This window comes from Sarcophilus harrisii, chromosome 3, assembly GCF_902635505.1.
Source record: "Sarcophilus harrisii chromosome 3, mSarHar1.11, whole genome shotgun sequence".
Classification (NCBI taxonomy): Eukaryota; Metazoa; Chordata; class Mammalia; order Dasyuromorphia; family Dasyuridae; genus Sarcophilus; species Sarcophilus harrisii.
Genome location: NC_045428.1, coordinates 141,189,260 through 141,205,262, shown reverse-complemented (window position 1 = coordinate 141,205,262; position 16,003 = coordinate 141,189,260).

The window sequence follows — 16,003 nt, the reverse complement described above, 5'->3', positions numbered from 1 at the left end:
AAGGTAAAAATAATCCAGGAAGAAAAACAAAAATGCAAACAGTTTACATTCATTTCCCAGTGTTCTTTCCTTTGGTGTAGCTGCTTCTGTCCATCATTGATTTAACATTAGTTATGGAAGAGCATAAATTCACTGCTTCCATCTACTATATTTTGATTTTTTTTAATCTACCATTAATCATATTATAGAATTTGGAAGGAATCATGAGATCAATTTATTAAAGTATATGAAAATGTTTGATATACAATGCTTTACTTCCACAATCAAAAACTTACATTCTTCATCCTCACATTATCTTCTATTATTCAAGTTCTCTATGTATTATGTTTCCTAGAACTAATAAAATGATGAAAAGCATCATTTTTTGAAGGCTTTAACAAAAAATGTGGAGGTCAGGTTTGTTTTTTTACTTCATAAGAGAAAGATAAGTAACTGAGTATCAGATGGTATTGTTTTGAACTATTCAAAGTGAAGTGAAGAAACTTGTTTCATGGAGAGGAAACCGGTTGGAACAATCCCAAAACAGGTTAAAGAATGGAATAAACATTTATTCAGTGTGTCTACTATGTTCTAAGTATAGTGTAAAGTTGTTAAGGACCATGCCTGGGTACAAGGGCAGGTCAATTTTCAGAGAGTCTCTGAAGCTGTGGATTGTGACACTTGAAGGAGTTTCGAGGCAACCTTTACTGACACAGGTATTGCTTGTGAACTGGGAATGAAATAAATTGGAGGCAGAGGGAAGAGGTCAGACAACGCAACTGCCTTTCAGTGGGGAGATCAGAGAACATTCTCTCTGTCTCCTTGTATCATCATCATCCACTCACAAGAAGAGATAACAATTCCAGGTACTGGTGTCTGGATTCAGGAAATCACAAGAGCAGCAGATAACATAAAGTACTTATAAAAATATCTCATTTAATCCTTTAAATGAGGATTTAAAGCACAGCCTTGTAGGTAGGTGCCCTTCTAATCTTTATTTTACATTTGAGAAAAGTGAGGAAAACAGTTCAAATGATTTGCCCCAGTCAAACAGCCATTAAACATTTATGGCCAATTTGAACTCAAGCCTTTTTGACTTCATTTAGTATTTTATCTACTATGCCATCACCTTGCCTTCAATTCAATATCTTCTCAGCTGAAAATGTTCTCCTCCTTTCTGATTTTTAGGACAGATGAATAGTTTTTCTTTGAACTATTTAGTAAACAGTAAAAAAGCCCATTTTGTTAAAGCTCTGTGAAAAGACCAAGAGAGTCAGCTGATATGAATACCTTAACTTCTAATTACTTTTTGTTGTTGGTGTTGTTGTTCCTTGTTCTCTCAAAGAGGACCAATGACTTCAAGAGGGTAAATTATATGGATTTAAGTGAGGTAGGACTTCATTTCTCCTCCAGAGTCATTGGGATCCAGTGACAAGACATAGTCTGGGAAGACTGGCCCTCTCCAGATGCCTTCTTGACTAGCAAAAGACGAATTCTTTTTGGAAAATATTATAAATTGACTTTTAGTTCAGGTTTCAGTATGAGAGGGTTATCTTCTCTCAGAAGTGTCTGTTGCTCACTGGTGCACTCTCTATTGTAAGAAACATAAAGAAAAGAGAGGGTTTCCAGCAGATTTGTATTGATTTCACTGAAAAAGAGAGACAGAGGGGGACAGAGGGAGACAGACACACACACATACATAGATGGTGAGAGACACAGAGATGGAGAGAGAGACAGAGATGGAGAGAAAAAGAGACAGAGAGAGACACACACAGAGACACAGAAATGGAAAGAGAAAGAGAGAGAGAGAGAGAGAAACACACAGAGAGAGGGAGACAGAGAGAGACAGAGGGAGACAGCGACAGAGAGAGAGACACACACAGAGAGAAATAGTCAGAGAAAGGAGGGGAGGGAGGGAGGGAAGCAGAGAGATAGGGAGAGAGAGAAACACACCCAGAGAAAGCAAGACAGAGAGAGAGCGTGCATGAGCACACAAGAGAGAGGAGCTTTGTGGTTGTCAGCCTTAAGGGAATCAAGATGATTGTTAGTTAAAAGAAGTTGTAAATGGTTCATCATTTTGAGAGTAGAAAAGAAACTGATTTGCTTGGCAAGAGAACATTGAAGACCAGAAAGGAAACAGCTTTAGAAAAGTAGTTTTTTTGATTGATTTAGATTTCATTGACAGCAACAATGGTATAGAAACCTGCAGTCCAGATTTTCAAGTCATGTCAAGTTCAAGAGATTTCTTCACTTATTTTCCTCTTTGTCAGTTTTATGTGTGTGTGTCTCCCTCAGATATTGAGTATATCGATAGGAAAATATGTGCCAGATTTATATTTCAACTATGGTATAATAATTATTCCTTCTTTTTTGTATTGATTATCTCTGATTTATTATTATTGATTTTAATTTATTGTTAAGTAAGTGGATATGTTTAAGAGCTAATGGTAATTTAATCATTGTGAGTAGCTGGTTTTATATAAATAAAAGCAGACCATTGTGAGTGATGGTTCTACTCTGGGCCCACATGATGTCAAGAGTAAGACTGGAGAGGAAGTAAGTGGCATATACCACATGCAATGCATTGTGTTTATTGTAGAGCCCTTGATTCTTAGGTGTTACATTTGTGGGAATATTATAAACATATGTAAAGATCTTTGTATTGGTGGAAATTGGAAACATTGTCCATTTGGGATATATCAGATGCCTTAATGCAGGACTTCTTAAACTTTTTTCACTCATAACCCCTTTTTGCCAGAAAAAGTTTTATGCAACATTGGTATATAGACACATAAAATACATAAACAAATCAAACATTTACTGATAATAAAGAATTTTGTTTTAGATAAAATAAAGACATTTATTTTAAAACAATTCTTTGGTATATATCCACATACACACACACACACACACACACACACATATATATATATATATATATATATATAATTTTATCACCTTAAAAATGAAACAAAATTGCTTACTAATGAGATGGAAGCCACCTGTCAGGGGCTGCTAGATGTCTAACTTAGACCTGTGAGAGGATGATGATGTTACAAGGAGATTGAGAGGCAGTTGTTGTTCTCTGACCTCACTGACTGAGAGAGGCCTTTGTGTTGTCTGACCTCTCTCCTCTTCCCCCTGCCCCCAATTTATTTCATTCCCTGTTCACAAGCAACACTTGTGTCAGCAAAGGCTGCTTTGCAACTCCTTCAGATGTTATGATCCCAAGCTGTGGAGGGTCTGAGAGAACTGACCTGTCCCTTCACCGAGGCATTGTCCTTAACATGTGCTTGCTTATTTTTATATAAAAAAAGTAACACTTGGTGAAATATATGATACATTTTTATTGTTGCCCAATTTTTGTGACCCTCCATATTCAGTTATACAACCCCATCTGAGGCAATAACCCATAGTTTAAGAAGCTTTTTGTCACAAGGATACAATACGGAAAAAAAGGAAATTTAAAAGAATTCTATTGTTTTACTTTTTTCTTTTATAAACCTATCTATTTTTATGATAGAATCCTGATTAAATAGTTAAGTACTGATATTTATTTTTAAATTTATTTATTTTTTATAAAACTTTTAATTTTCAAAACATATACATAGTTTTCAACATTCACTCTTGTAAAACCTTCTGTCCATTTTTTTCCCTCCTCTTTTCCCTACATCCTCTCCTAGATGGCAAGTAACCCAATATATATTTAACACATTCAATTCTTTTATACATATTTCCACAATTATTATGCTGCACTAGCAAAGTCAGATCAAAAATGAAAAAAGAATGAGAAAGAAAACAAAATGCAAGCAAAACAACAACGAAAACAAAATGAAAATACTATGTTGTAATCCATACTCAATCCCCACAATACTCTGTCTGGGTGTAGTTGGCTCTCTTCATCATAAGACCATTGGAACTGACCTGAATCATCTTGTTGTTGAAAAGTGTCATTGTGAATCAGAGTTGATCATTATATAATTTTGTTGCTGTGTATAATGTTCTCTTGGTTCTACTCACTTCACTTAGCATCAGTTCATATAAGTCTCTCCAGGCCTTTCTGAACTCATCCTACTGATCGTTTCTTATAGAACAATAATATTCCATAACATTCATATATCATAACTTACTCATCCATTCTCTAACTGTTGGACATCCACTCAGTTTCCAGTTCCTATTTATTGATTTATTGTACCAAAGATTAAGGTTCATATGAGTTCATATGTAAAACAACTAAATTACTGGCACTTATCAGTATACCACAAAGAGCTTTTAAAGGAATATCACTGGCTTGACCAAAGAAACAAAGGTATTGAATATTTTTTTAATAATATATTACTGAAAATATTGGGAAATATGAAATGTTAACTAAGAGGTATGAAAAGGAAAAAATACAATTTTGTCTATTTTATAGAAATGATACAAGTTATTATAAAATTCCTAAGATATAGATTTCAGGAAATGGATGAAGTTTGATATAAAACCTATTACATGAAAAGACAGCATAAGAGGTAAAATGATACTGATTAGTAAGGGTATATGTGGAGATAAATTATTTTAATTAAATTTGAATAATAGGAACTCCCAAACCATAAAGTATATCATCATCCACAACAACAACTATAAAGACTTTTATATACTGCTTTAAGGTTTGCAAAGGATTTTACATATGTCGATTTATTTGAACTTCACAACTCTGAGAAGTAGCTATTTCCTATACTTATTATACAGATAATAAAACTAAAGCTAAAAAGAAATCAGTGGAACCATAGACCTAAGTTAAGATTTTTCTCAGTGAAAGAAAAATGTTCCTGCATGCAAAAATCATGGAATATTTGCCTTATAAATTTAGCTGAAACCTTACAAACTCTCAGGTCCCCAAACTAGAGAAAATAGGTACTTTGTTCTAAAATCTTAAATGTTCTATGTGGAAAACTTTAAAGTAAAATCACTTGGCAAGAAAGAAAATTTAGTGTTGTTGGGACATCTTGATAAATACATGCCAATTCCATTCAAGAACGATCCAGCAGATAGATGAAAGACTTTGTGAATTTTTAACTTACAGGCAAACACTGATAGCAAAAGGAGGCATAAAATCTGAAGGACTGGAAGCAATTTGAATGGAAAAAAAAATGCTATATTATGGTGTGTTGCTAAATCCTAAAAGTTTATTAGTTTGGTTTTGGTTATAAAAATTAAAAGACAAATTTAGACAAGTTGTAAGAAGCAGTTAATTAGCTAGAATGTATTAGAAACTTTAGAAATAATATTCCAAGAACTTTTTCTTTCCATCTTTCTTTCAGTGGGTACTTGGTATATTCTTTCTATATTTACTTTGCACTCTGTTTTTTAGCAAATCTGAGGAATTTTCTTTTATGATTTTTAGAACTAAAAGTTCAGGAATCCATTACTTAAGAGAGCCAAGATGGGGGGAGTAAAGCCGGGAAGCTGCTCTGAGCTCTCCCAGTTTCCCTGGAAAACCACATGAAACCAAGCCTCTGAACAGAGACTGATGGAATGAAGTCACTCTTCAGGTCAAGATAGACTGGAAAAATTTTAAGAAAGCTCAGTCTCACTGAGATGAAAAGGTTGTTCATCCCCTCTGAGGCTTGATGAAAGCTGTTGAGAGAGTCTTAATGATAGCCAATCAGCAACTGAGACCCTCAGTCCTGGCTCAGTAGAGGAGCAAATCAGTGGGGCAGCTTCCAGTCTCAGGTCAAAAGAAAAACTCTGGGAAACCAGACTGTTTCTTTAAAAGAGCAAGCAAAACTATGCCCTGTAAACACAAGGGGCTCCTGTGCTCAAAGCCAAGGTTCAGAGATGCAGAGGAAACTTGGGAGAGCACCCCCTTTGCCCTAGGACCATAAAAGTTAAAAAAAAAAGAAGAAGAAATATCAAACGAAAATGAACAAGAAACAGAAAAGAATCTTGATGATAAAAAACTACTATGATGACAGGGCAGACCAAAAACACTAACTCTCAAAAGAACAAAATGTCCATAGAGTAAATCTCAAAAAGTGATATGAATTTGTCTTAAGCCAAAAGAGGTTTCTTATAAGTGCTCATAAAAAACTTTAAAAGGCAAATAAGAGAGATAGAAGAAAAAATGAGAAAAGAAATGAGAGTTATGCAAGAGAAAGGAAAAAAATTGTCTGATGAAAACAACTCCTTAAAGAGTAGAATTGGGCAGCTAGGTGGCACAGTGGATAGAGCACCAGCCCTGAAGTCAGGAGGACCTGATTTCAAATGTGACCTCAGACACTTAACACTTCCTAGCTGTGTGACCCTGGGCAAGTCACTTAGCCCCAATTGCCTCAGCAAAAAGCAAAAACAAAACAAAACAAAAAGTAGAATTAACCAAATGGAAAAAGAGATATGAAAACCAACTAAAGAAAACCACACATTTAAAAACTAGAAGTGTAAATGGAAATTAATGGCTCTGTGAGACTGCAAGAATCAGTCAAAAACAAACCAAACCAAACCAAAACAACAACAACCTAAAAAAGAATGAAAAAATGGAAGAAAATGTGAAATACCTCATTAGACAAACAGCCAACCTGGAAAGTAAATCCATAAGAGACAATTAAAAAATGATTGGCCTACCTGAAGGACATGACCAAAAAAAAAAAAAAAAAAAAAAAAAAAAGAGCCTTGATAGCATTCTTTAAGAAATAATTAACAAAAATTGCAGCAATATTCTAGAAACAGAGGGGAAAATACTCATTGAAAGAATCCATCATTTACCTTTTGAAAACATATCTCACAAGGAAAACCCCAAAGAACACTGCTGCAAAACTCCAGAACTACAATCTCAAGAAAAAAATACTGCAAGTTGCCAGACAAAAGACAATTCAAATATCAAGTACCAATTGTGAGGATTACCCAGGATCTGGCAGCTTCTACAACAAAGAATTGGAGGGCCTGGAATAATACCATATTCTGGAAGGCAAGGTCCTGGGATTACAATCAAGAATTGACTATGTAGCAAGACTGAGCATCATCTTTCAGGGGAGAAGATGGAGCTTCAATGAAGTAAGAGACTTTTAGTCACTTCTACTGGAAAAAAAAAAAACAACTAAATAGAAAATTTTATCTATAAACACAGGACTCAAGAGAAGTATAGAAAGGTTAATGGGGAAATATATATATATATATATATATATTATATATATATATTATTTAAAGATTAAATTGTTTATATCCCTAGATGGGAAAGCAATATCTATAACTCTTGAAAATGGTATCTATCACTGAGGCAGAGAGAGGAGGGTCAAATGGATAGAGGTTGTGGTTCTGAATGGACTCTGATGTGTTGATTTCAAATAAAAAGCCATTAAGTGGTGGGAAAAGGACTGTACTGGAAAAAAGAGGAAAGGGCAGGTATAATGGATCAATTAGTTAACACCAAGAGGCTCAAAAGGCATTACAGTCACTGGGGGGAAAAGGGAGGGGGATGAGCATTGTCTGAAACTTGATCTCATGTTTTGGCTCTATGAGGACAAAACTTAATCATCTAACCCTATAAAGAAGTAGGAGGAGAAAAAAGAAAGAAGGGAGGACAGAAACACTAGAGAAAAAGGGGGAAGGAGTGATAGAAGATAAGGCAGTGGGTGGGGATAAAAAAAAACCCACTACCAAGAAAAGGGGGAGAGGGATAATCTGAGATAAGGTAGTAGGTAGGGTGGGTAAAAAACAAAAAAACACTACTAAGGAATCCATTCCTTAGTTAAATTTTATCATTTTCTTTTCTAAGCTATTTGTCCTGCTTCTAATTCTTTCCTTTATTTTCATCTCTTTCTCCATTATTCCCTTCTAAATAATCATGTGGTTCTTATGGAAAAAAACATTTTTTTTTCCTATTGAATCTTTGCTTATAGTTGTGGAGCTACTTTTTCCTTCTAGGTTTGATGTTTACATATCTCTGGGTATGCAATAATTGTTTATAGTCTTTAGTATCTTCTTTTACAAATCTTTCCACCCAAATCAATATTGATTGGAGAAATATACCTTAAAACACCTCTGAGATACCACCACCTCACACATCTCAGTTTGGTTAAGATGACAGAAAAAGATAATGATAAATGTTGGAGAGGATGCGAGAAAACTGGGATACTGATACATTGTTTGGTGGAGTTGTGAAATGATCTATTTTGGAGAGCAATTTGGAACTATACCCAAATAGCTATTAAATTGTGCATATCTTTTGACCTAACAGTCCCATTACTGGGTCTATATCCCAAAGAAATCATAAAGAGGAAAAAGAAACATATGTATCAAAATGTTTGTAGCAGCTCTTTTTGTGGCAACAAAGAATTAGAAAATGAGTAGATGCCCATTGATTGGGAAATGGCTGACCAAATTAAGGTATGTGAAAGTAATGGAATATTATTTTTCTATTTAAAAAATGATGAACAAGCTGATTTTAGAAAGGTCTGAAAAGATTTACATGAACTGATGCTGAGCAAAACAAGCAGAATCAGGAATACATTGTACATAATAACATCAAGAATGTGTGATGAAAGAATGTGTTATGAAAGATTGGTTCTTCTCAGTGGTTCAGTGATTCAAAGCAAAACCAGTAAGACTTTGGAGAGAAAATGTCATCTGCATCCAGAAAATTAACTAAGGAGACTGAGGGTAAATCAATACAAACTATGTTCACTTCTTTTTTTCTGTTTTTTTTTTTTTAATTTTTCTCTCTCCCATGGTTTTTCCCTTTTGCTCTGATTTTTTCTCTCCCAACAAGATTCATAAAGCAATTGCATTAAAAAAATAATAAAAAGTAAACTTACTGGGGGAAAAAAAGGATTTTGAATTAAAGATCAAACTTCTGGAGTTAGATTCTCAAGGGACTCCTGGGGAAAACAACAACAACAACAACAAAAAAAAAAAAACCCAAATATTTCTACCCTTAATTCCTGAATTAGCACTTCTTGAAAGAGCCTGGCTCTGTTCCCTTCTACTCTTCTGATTGGTGTGATAGATTTGTTTTTCCACTTGTGTGGCATCTAACACCAAACATGATGAACACCAAATGATGCCTGCCCCTCTTTCCCTGGGATTTTCCAGCCTCTAGATCTCTAAAGTTCCTAGTGATATATCTTCAAAGTCCTATATGCTTTTCCCAAAAAGTTCTAGGAACCTCAGAGCTCCTGATAGTAAGTGATTCAGGGCTCAGACTGAAAAAGTTGCTGATGCTCTCAGGAGCTTTGTTGCTGCACAGTGTGTTTGCAAGCACCCACGGACTTTCTCTTATGATTCCTTTTTCCTCCTTGTTGCCTATAGAGACAAACCTTTGCAGGCTATGTATATCTTCAGACATTATTTCATTGTGTTGGAAGGATTCCATCTTGTTTCCTATACTTGTACTAACTTTGCTGGAGGCCACTTTTTCCATTGGGTCTATTGAAGGGTGGCTAACTGGCTAACTTTCTTTGCAGTTCTGTGGTGAAAAATTCTCTTATAATTGTTTTTCATTTTGTGGGGGAAAGGTCTAGCATGATATTTTGGCTATTTAGAGTAGTTTTCTGGAAAGAGGGCTGCATATCTCTCTTCAGGCAGACATCTTGGAAAGGAGTCCTCTTCGAAGTATAAATGTAATAGCTTTTTCACATATTTGAAGATAATTATAGTGTTCCTCATGCTACATTTCTTCTTTTCTCAAGGCAAATCATTCCCTGTTCCAAATGTTTTTTATGGCATGATCAACAGGCATTTAGAATAATTCAATGTATAAAGCATATTTTAACTGAAATCACCTGGTAAAAATGCTTTCAGAAATTAAAAAGGCAATTTGTTTTTGCCTCATGATAAGAATTGGAGGCACTTTTTCCTGGTTATTGTTCTCTAGACCAGTGGCATCAACATCAGATAGAAATGGATCCTTTCCAACTGTATATTGACTTAGAAAACCACAAATCAACAGTATAGTGAGCTGCATTTTTACTTATTTTGTTAAACATTTCCCAATTATATTCTAATCTGTTTTGTACAACACAGGAGCATATTTTGAGTTTGATACCTTTGTTCCAAATGCTTTCAAATTTGTAAGACCAGGTTCCTGAACACAGTATATTAGAAGTGGTCTAAAGAAAGCAGCATGTATAAGTGAAATGAGCAGAACCAGGAGATCATTATACACTTCAACAATGATACTGTATGAGGATGTATTCTGATGGAAGTGGATTTTTTCGACAAAGAGAAGGTCTAACTCAGTTTCAATTGATCAATGATGGACAGAAGCAGCTACACCCAGAGAAGGAACATTGGAAATGATTGCAAACTGTTTGCATTTTTGTTTTTCTTCCCAAGTTATTTTTACCTTTTGAATCCATCTCTTCCTGTGCAACAAGAGAACTGTTCGGTTCTGCACACATATATTGTATCTAGGATATACTATGACATTTAACATGTATAGGACTGCCAGCTATCTAGGGGAGGGGGTGGAGGGAGGGAGGGGAAAAGTCACAACAGAAGTGAGTGCAAGGGATAATGTAAAAAATTACTCAGGCATGGGCTCTGTTAATAAAAAGTTATAATTATTTTTTAAAAAAAGGATAATCTAAAAAAAGAAAAAAGCAGCATGTAGTAGAATTATTTTCTCCTTTGTCCTGAGCATTATATTATTCTATTGTGTACTTATCATATTGTTGACTATTACTAAATTTATAATCTACTAAAACTAGTATTTCTTTTTTACAGAAGAAAAGTTGCCTTATCATGTCTTCTGTATCTAATACCTGTGAAATGACTTGTTTTAATCCAATTTTAAAATTTTGTAAATGACCCAGCTTGTCAATATATTTGTGAGTGCTAACTTTCTAATCTAATATGTTAACTATTTTAATTTTGTGTTATAGGCAAATTTAACAACCATGATTTTAATCAAATTAATCACAAAATTACAATAGAGCACCATGGGACATATCCTTAGGAAATTCCAATGATGATCTCCTTATAAGATAAGATACAAATCACTTCTATCCAACATTTGCCTTTCTCTAATTCTCCCATGGTTCTCTAGTTGTAATTCATTTTTTTAAAAGATGATGATGACTCAGTAATCACATTCACTACTCTTTCAGTACCTGAGGATGCATTTTATTTGAGTCATGTTATTATAACTCTCTTATATCCTTGCTTAGTTCTTAATTCTTTAGAGTCTTTTTTTCTCTTTCATTTTATAGTAAATAGTAACTACTTTTTGAGTACCAACATTTAACTTGTTCCTGAATATACCTAACTATACTATTATCCACTCCATAAATAGTCATAAGGATAATATATGAGATCAACAAATACTTTATAAAACCTATTTTAAAAATATCTGTAATAAGACATTGATTTTCAGATGTATCCAATGTAAGAATTTGTTCTGCTTTACTATGCATATTTGTTAGAAGATCTTTATATTGATTTTAAAACATAGGGCTAGGAAGGAAAGAATGGAGATCAGAGAAACAAAAAAATAAAAAAATAAAATAGGGTAACAGACAAATAGGATGAATTTGAAAACATGTTGAATTTGTCAGGTTAAGATTTTACATTTAAATAAAGCCAACTTATGTTTATTAGAGATTTAAAGTTTCAAATACAATTATCTTTTGTTATAATAGTTATAGGAAAATGCCCATTTTATTTAATATCTAAGTTCAGAATTATAAAACTTGTTCATAATGAACAATATTTGATATATTAAATAAATCTTTATAAATATTTTGTTTAATATCAATATTAGTATCAGTCAGTATTAAAATCAATATAAATGATATTGAACTATAATTATATTTTTCTCTTTTATCATTTCCTAGTTTCGATAATAGGATTATATTCATAGTCAATAGATTACGTTTTTTGTCTATTTAAAAAAAATATCTTTATTACTGCTTTCTTTAGTGTTATTTCAGGAAATATTCCTTCCCTCTCTATTCACCCTAACCGGAATCTTTCTGTGTAGCATTTTAACAAAGAAAAATATGGCTAAAGTACTCATGTTTGTCTGTGTGTATACACACACACACACACACACACACACACACACAATATTCAGTCCTAGTATGGTTTTTTAAATGAATCAAGAAGAGAATTATAGAAAAAGAGAATTGTTGCAAGAATGTTTTGTAATTTTATTCTATAATTATTGCATTTTTTAAGCTTTCAAGTATTTTATTCATTTTATGATCGTTCTGAATGAATTTTCTATCATAACATTCTATTTTACTGGTATTATATAAATTTTTTAAAACTTTGTTAAATTTATTAATAATCTTAATTAGTGGTTCATTGGTTTTCTGGGACTATCATGTCATATGTAAATTGATATAATTTTGTCCCTTTACCAATGTTTACATCATTAATTTTGTTCTCTTATCTTATTGCTATAGCTTAGAATTTTGGTAAATAATACCAAGAAGAGTTTAGTACTGAAAAATTTCTAACAAATACATCAATGAACATTTATTAAGTGCTTATTATTTTCGAAGCACTCTACTAAGAGGTAGAAATTTTTAAAAAGAAAAAAACTGTCTTTGCAAGCAAAGACCTTATATTCTAATTTAGAAAAATAATATATAAATACATAGATAAATAGAAGAAACAGAGGATATATCAGGTAACCTTAGAGAGGAAAAAGGCTTTTTTTTGGTAAAATATAATAGAGGGAGAGGGACATGTTGTGCTTAACACAACTTTGCTATATTCACTTTATAAAATGTCTAAAAGTCAGGTGGTGATGTGTGGCTAGTGGTCAGAAGAAGAGAAACTAGGGCTGAATCTATAGATTTAGGAATCCTCAACATAGAGATGATCATTGAACCCATAGTATTCAATGAGATCAAGTGACATAGCATAGGAGGAAAACATGCGAGGTCCCACAGTGGAGCCTTATGAGATACCTTGCATTAGGGTATATAATATGGAGATCCAAGAAAAGAATCTGAGAAAAAAGTCAGACAGGTAGGATTTGGTAGGATTTGCAGCAGTCATGAACATCTATAGAGGGAAGAGTATCCAAGAGGAGAACATGATCAAATATCTAAGAGGATTCAAAAAGAATGAAGATCGAGAAAAAGAAATTAAACTTGCAATTAGAAATTGTAATTGATAACTTGAAAGAAAACATTTTCAGTCAATTGATCAGGTTAAAAGTTACACTCTAGAAAATTTAGAATAGAAAAGCTGAGCAACTGTAATCACATTTTCAAGAAGTTTAAATAAGAAAAATAAAGAAAGAGAGAATGATAGCTAGAGTGAATGCTAAGATCTGGTGAGGATTTTTTAAGGAACAGGAGACTTTTATTTGCTGTTAGGAAGCAGAAAAGGAAATAATAGGCAGGGAAAGAGTAGCAGTATCAAAGGAAGTTTGTTGAAAAACAATGATAAGATTAAATGTGGGTGTGGAAGGATTGATCTTGTGAAAAGGAAAGACACTTCATTTCTGAGACTGGAGTAAAGGATTAGGAAAGAGGAGATCATAGAGAGGGATGCAAAAGGAAAAGAAAGGTAGAAAGGGGAACCTCTTGGTGACTGGTCTCGATATTTTTGGTGAATATGAGGAGAGAACCTCAACTGAGGGAGAAGAGGAGGAGGTGCCATCAGAATCTTGAGAACAGAAGTTTTATAACAGATTCTGTGGTGTGATTGTGAAGAATTGATTGAGGTCAAATAAAAACAATTGTTTTGATATAAAAGAGGCCCAGTTTAGATTAGATAATGTAAATTTGTAGTGAAAACAGTTAGTTTGGTTTGTTACTTCCTTCATATATATTCAACAGCACAAGAATAAATGGGAACATAGGAGGTAGATGGTGGGAATAATATAGGTCTCTTTAAGTCAGCTACATGACAGAGGAGTATTGGACCTGGAGTCAGAAACCTGGTCTTACACATTAATAAATGATCCACTCTAATAGGTGTGGTTCTTTTCAACAATGAGGTGATTAAGGCCAGTTGCAATAGACTTGTGATGTAGAGAGCCATCTGCATCCAGAAAGAAAGGATCACAACATAGTATTTTCACCTTTTTTTTGTTGTTGTTTACTTGTTTTTTTCTTTCTTTCTAATTTTTTTCCTTTTTTGATAAATGTGGAAATATACTTAGAAGAATTGCACATGTTTAACTTATATTGGATTATTTTTTGTCTAGCACAGGAGGATGGGGGAAAAGGAGGGAGAAAAATTTAGAACGTGAGGTTTTGCAAGGGTAAATATTGAAAATTATTTTTGAATGCATTTTGAAAATAAAAACTATTATTAAAAAATATATAATCCTGGTCAAATTTCAACTTTGACTTCAATTCCTTGATTTAATAATTTAAATTGTTGGCTGTCCCACCAAAGTGTTCCATAATAACAACACACTTTAAGATTAAATGCATCATTTGCATTTTCTCATCATTTTCTTGAGTTGTAACAATCAAAATATAAAAATCAAGCTCTGATTTGTAGCTCACATGAACATTTAACAATTGGCTTGTAAGCTGAGTTATCTCTAGCATAACCTCTGCTATTTTCTTATTTTCTATTTTATTCTAAATTCTAAAATACTAAAAAAAACTAAAAATATAAATATTATTTTATTTTTTAAAAAAAGAAAATATGAGGAGCATATGGGGCATATGAGGGACACTCTTGCTTTCTCATTCTGTGGTGTGTGTGTGTGTGTGTGTGTGTGTATGTGTGTGTGTGTGTGTGTTCATAAGCTAGATTCTTATGGGTGTGTTCAATTTGTTTCTTAACACTACTGGGTTTTGGCTGTATGTATGTGCAGTTTTTTTTTTTTTTTTTTAATGTGCAGAGGAGGACGCTTCACCTCTCACTTTCAATCTGCTGTCTTCCCAGCATTCATATTCTAGACCTCTTTATCTATTTTTGGGAATAACCTATGTACTACAGAGATTATTTGTTCTTTAAATGTTTAATAGAATTCACTTATAAAACCATCTGGTCTGTGTTCCTCTCCTCCTCCTTGGGAGTTTATGACTTGTTCAATTTGTTTTCTGAGATCAAGTTTCTATTTCCTATTTTGTTATTTTGAGCATTATATATTTTTGTTAACATTCAGCCATTCTATTGGATTTTTAAAGTTTTTATGGAATATTATTCCATATAATCTATGTTTAGAAGAAAGTTGTTTCTCTTTGTCCAAATAACACTACCTTGTTATGGTTAATTCCTGGATTACATAGGGCCCTGACATGGTTATTTTCTTGTGCTGGCTACTTCTTAGCTGTCATTATTATTACATTACAGATGGTTAATTAATTCAAAGTCATTTCATATCCTAGTCTCCAAGCTCTTGGATGTAGTCTTTTAAGAGAGTGAGAAGAGACTGACAAAGACATTTATTTAAAACTAGAGCTGAATTTTCACTCTTTTTGTTGTTGCTTGCTTGCATTTTATTTTGCTTCTCTCTCTCTTGTTTTTTAAATTGGTTTGATTTGATTTTTCTTGTGCAGCATGCTAATTGTATAAATATGTATATATATGTTGGATTTAACATATATTTCTACCATGTTTAACATATATTAGACTACTTGCAATCTAGGGGAGGGCTTGGGGCAAGGAGGGGAAATTGGAATACAAGGTTTTGCAAGGGCTAATATTGAAAAATTGTCCACATATATGTTTTGAAAAAAAAAAAACTTTAATAAAGAAAAAAAAATAAAAGGATCTGAGAGACATAGAGAGGAGAGCAGATACACACAAAGACTTGGATTTGATCTCCATGTGTTAGCTCTTATTAGTCTGCCCTTGCTAAAATTACTTCTCTGGTTTTTTTTTTCCTGACAATTCAAATTCTCTGTTTCCTTTAAAAACTCATTTCAAATGCCACATCTTCTAAAAGCCTTACGTATTTATGTTCACAAAGATATCTTTTTCTAAAGTACATTTTTATGTTACTATTATTTTTATTATGTATTATTGTCTATGAACATCTAAATCAACCCATAATTAAGTATTTATGCACTATATTATACACTTTTCATTGAAATTGCAAATCTCAGTAGAGTAGTGATTATATCTT